Below are 4805 nucleotides of genomic sequence, written 5' to 3'. Positions count from 1 at the left end.
GGTTTCTACCTCATTGATCTCTGCTCTAATCTTGATTATTTCCCTTCTTACGTGTGGAGTTGGTTTGATTTGTTGTTGATTCTCCAGTTCTTTAAGGTGTAGAGACAGCTGGTGTATTCTGGATTTTTCAATTTTTTTGAGGGAGGCTTGGATGGCTATGTATTTCCCCCTTAGGACCACCTTTGCTGTATCCTGTAGGTTTTGGAGTGAAGTGTCTTCATTCTCATTGGTTTCCATAAATTGTTTAAGTTCTTCTTTGATCTCCTGGTTGATCCAAGCATTCTTAAGCAAGGTGGTCTTTAGCTTCCAGGTGTTTGAGTTCCTTCTGAACTTTTCCTTGTGATTGAGCTCCAGTTTCAAAGCATTGTGATCTGAGAATATGCAGGGAATCATCTCAGTCTTTTGGTATCGGTTGAGCCCTGATTTGTGACCCAGTATGTGGTCTATTCTGGAGAAGGTTCCATGTGCACTTGAGAAGAATGAGTATTCTGTTGTTTTAGGGTGGAATGTTCTGTATATATCTATGAGGTCCATCTGGTCCAATGTGTCATTCAATGCTCTTGTTTCTTTATTGATTTTCTGCTTTGATGATCTGTCTATTTCTGAGAGAGGCGTGTTAAGATCTCCTACTATTAATGTGTTCATATCAATATGACTCTTTATCTTGATTAATAGTTTTCTTATGTAATTGGCTGCTCCCATATTGGCGGCATAGATATTTACAATTGTTAGATCATCTTGGTGGATAGTCCCTTTAAGAATTATGTAGTGTCCTTCTGTATCTCTGACTACTGTCTTTAGTTTAAAATCTAATTTATCTGACATGAGAATCGCTACTGCGGCCTTCTTTTGAGGCCCGTTGGCATGAAAGATGCTTCTCCATCCCTTCACTTTCAGTCTGGGTGTATCTTTAGGTTCAAAATGGGTCTCTTGTAGACAACATATGGATGGGTCCTGTTGTTTTATCCAATCTGCAACCCTGTGTCATTTTATGGGCGCATTTAGGCCATTCACATTGAGAGTGATTATTGAGAGATACGTTTTTATTGACATTGTGTTATCTTTGAAGTCTTTCTTTCTGTCGATTGTCTATATATTTCTTTTTAATGCTGTTCTTAGGATTTTTCCTCTTTTATAGAACCCCCCTTAATATTTCCTGCAGTGTCGGCTTGGTGGTTGCATAGTCTTTTAAGCCTTGCCGGTCTTGGAAACTCTTTATCTCCCCATCCATTTTGAATGTCAGTCTTGCTGGATAAAGTATTCTTGGTTGCATGTTCTTCTCATTTAGTGCCCTGAATATATCTTGCCAACCCTTTCTGGCTTGCCAGGTCTTTGTGTACAGGTGACATTATTCTGATGGGCTTTCCTCTGTATGTAAGGAGCTTCTTTGTCCTAGCGGCTTTCAAGAGATTGTATCTACAATTATGATTCCTCAATTTTACTATGAGGTGCCTGGATGTTTTTTTGGAATTTATAATCTTGGGGGGAGACCCTTCTGCCTCTAGTACCTGAACACTTGTTCCATTCACGAGATTGGGAAAATTTTCATGAAGAACTTGTTCCACTATATCTTCTAGACTTCTTTCTTTCTCCTCCCCTTCAGGGATTCCAATAATTCTGACGTTGGAACGTTTCATGGCATCATTTATTTCCCTGATTCTGTTTTCGTGGCTTCTAAGCTGTTTGTTCCAGGCTTCCTCCTGATCCTTTCTCTCTATCTGTTTGTCCTCCAGATCACTAATTCTATCTTCTGTCTCAGTTACCCTAGCTTTTAGAGAATTTAGATTAGATTGGAACTCATTGAGAGCATTGTTAACCTCATCCCTGGTGGCCTTCAGCTCTGCCCTAACTTTATGAACATCATCCCTGGTCGCTTTCAATTCTGCCTTAATCAATTCCGTTTGGTCATCCATGGCTTTCTCCAACCTAGCTATTGCCTGGATAATTGTTAGCCTGAATTCTCTTTCTGACATATTGTCTATGTTGATAGCCATTAGCTCTTTTGCAGAAGGCCCATCCTCTGTATTTTTCTTCTGTTGGGGATTCCTCCTCCTAGTCATTTTGGTGAGAGATGACTGGACAGATGTAGCTGGATGTATCGACCGTGGTGCAGTCAAGGTGCACCCTGGAACGCTTCTGAGCACTCAGGATTCCCCACCCAAACGAGAGAAAAAAGAAAAGAAAAAGAAAAAAGAGAGAGAGAGAGAGACAGGAAAAAAGGGGAAGATAAAAGAGAAGGTTTAGCCCAAATGGGCCCCAGGGTAAGATTTATGACGTATACAAACAAAAACAGACAGAAAAAAAGTCTGATAAAAGTATATGACGAGAGAAAAAAATATATATATATAAGGAAAAAAAGTAAGAACCTCGTCAAAAAGAACCCCAAGTATAAGATTTATATACTATCAGGACAAACAAATACACAGAGACATTGGCAGAAGAAAAAGATGGGAGCATGGTTATAGATTCTCAGTGTGGGTGAGGAAGGTTATTTTGATTCTTCCTGGATGTTATCTTGATATCTTTGTTAAAGACTCAAGTTTCCTGAGATAAATGGGGATTAAAAATTGGTTTACCTATAGGGGTAGCATTGATTGGAGAAAGGGGGTTACCTTGAAGTTTAACTCTATATGAATATTTGAAAATAAAATTAAAAAAGGAATAAACTGGACTAAACTAAACTAAAATTTTTTTAAAAAATTAAAAAAAAAATAGAAAAGCAAAAGAAAAACACGTGTATGTATCAAAAAATTCAGGTTAGAAGTTTACTATGGAATTTGATGTACTGGACATCTCACTGTGATGGTAAATAGGTTAAAAAATTATCTATATAAAAAAAGAAAAAAAAATGAACCAGAATAGTGGGAATGAGTTAAAAATAAAAGTTGTATCTATGAAGTAGTGGTGGTTGTTCTCTTGTAGTCTTTTTGTTTTTTTTTTCTTTCCTGATTTGTTTTCTGGGGGAGGGGGCTGCTACGTGGGTTTTCAGTTAATGATGTTCCCTGAGTTAAGTCCTCCAGCCCCCTCAAGGGGGTGGGCTCTGTGGAAACCAGTTTTTTCAGGCTTTTGTTCTCTGGAGGTTTTTATGTTTGTTCACTTCTTTTCTCTCGCCTTGACAACTTTTGATGTTTTTTGGAGGTTTAGAGGAAAGCAAACTGCACCCTGACCTCCCTCTCAGAGAGAAGCCTCAGTCTGCTCCTCTGCAGGTGCTGCAGCCGCTGGGCCGCTGGCAGAGCAGGTTCTGTGTCGCGGTCCCTGGGGACGCAGGATCTCCTGCTTGTATGCAAAACCACGGCAGCCGAGGCTGTCTGGGCAGCTCCAGACCGCCAGAGAGGTTCCAAGCAGTGTTCGCACACTGAGATTTTCCCGCTGGCCGGGGCTGGGAGTGCCTGGTCTTTCCAGGTCTAAGAGCGCTGGGCTTGTGCACACCTCTCACAGGGGAGGGTGTGGGGTGCAGGTGTCTCCAGCTCTAGCACGGCGCCAGTCTCAGAACACCAGGCTGGGCATTCGTGCACCTCTCTCAGGGGAGGGTGAGGCACGCACGCATCTCAGGCTGATAGCAAGGTGCGCTTTCTGCTGTCTGGCGTGGCTCCCAGCCCCTCACGGGAGCCGGACTCCACTCGTTCTCGGGCGCGCTGGCAGCTCAGGGATCAAGACCTGGTTTCTCCGCTGCACTCTCTCTGGCTCAGCTCCAGGGGAGGCTGTCCTGGGTCCGGGGACTTAAGCCCCTGTCCCTAGCCACCCCAATTCCCACAATTTCCCCCTGCAATCCTTTGCTCTTTTGAGTGCTTTCAACCAGACTCCAGGTTAATGCTGGTCCCCAGATGCAGGGCACTCTCGTATTGAGGTATTATTTTCCAGTCGGTCGCCTCTGGTGGCTCCCTCCCCCTTTTGTTCCTCTTCTGATATCAGTCCGACGTTCCCACTCCACTTTACCTGCCCACTGGTGTCTTCTGCCCCCCGTAGAGATCCAGACATGTATAATTCTGATCTCAGGCTGATTTCATGGCTGATCGGAGTTCTTTGGTAGTTAATCAGCTCACTTTAGGGTACAGGTTGAAACGGCACCTCCTCCTACTTCCCCGCCATCTTGTCTTCCCCTGGACATACTTACTTTTAGAAAAATGACTCAGGTATCTCTGAAGCCAGTAATCTTTGCATACACTCTAGCTATTATGCTATAATTTATGCTCACAACAAGAACCTCTCCGTGCAATCACCTTAGTTCTTTTTTTTCTGATACTATGAATATTTTTTCCCTATTTTGATTATGTATTTTTGAAATTCCAGTTTAATTAACATTAGTGTTATATTAGTTTCAGGTGTACATGCAAAACTCAGTGCTCATCTAAATAAGTGTACTCTGGATCTCCTTCATCTATTTCACCCATCACCCCTCTCCTCTTTGGTAACCACCAATTCTCCATATTTAAGAGTTTGTTTTATTTATCTCTTTTTTCACCATTGCTCATTTGTTTTCTTTCATAAATTCCACATGAGTGAAATTATATGGTACTTGTCTTTCTCTGACTGACGTATTTCACTTAGCATTATAACCTCTAGATCCATCTTTGTTGTTTCAAATGGCAAGATTTCATTCTTTTTTATGGCTGAATAATATTCCATTGTATATACATACCACTTCTTTATCCATTCATCAATCAATGGACACTTACATAATTTGAGTATTGTAAATAATGTTGCAAAAAACCTAGGGGTGCGTTTATCTTTCCAAAGTAGTGCTTTTGTGCGGTGCCTCAGTGGCTCAGTCAAGTTACCCATCCAACTTTGGCTCAGGTCATGAT

Source organism: Martes martes, assembly GCF_963455335.1.
Source record: "Martes martes genome assembly, chromosome: 10".
Lineage (NCBI taxonomy): Eukaryota > Metazoa > Chordata > Mammalia > Carnivora > Mustelidae > Martes > Martes martes.
The sequence above is the reverse complement of the archived record's forward strand: the minus strand, read 5'-3'. Positions refer to the sequence as shown.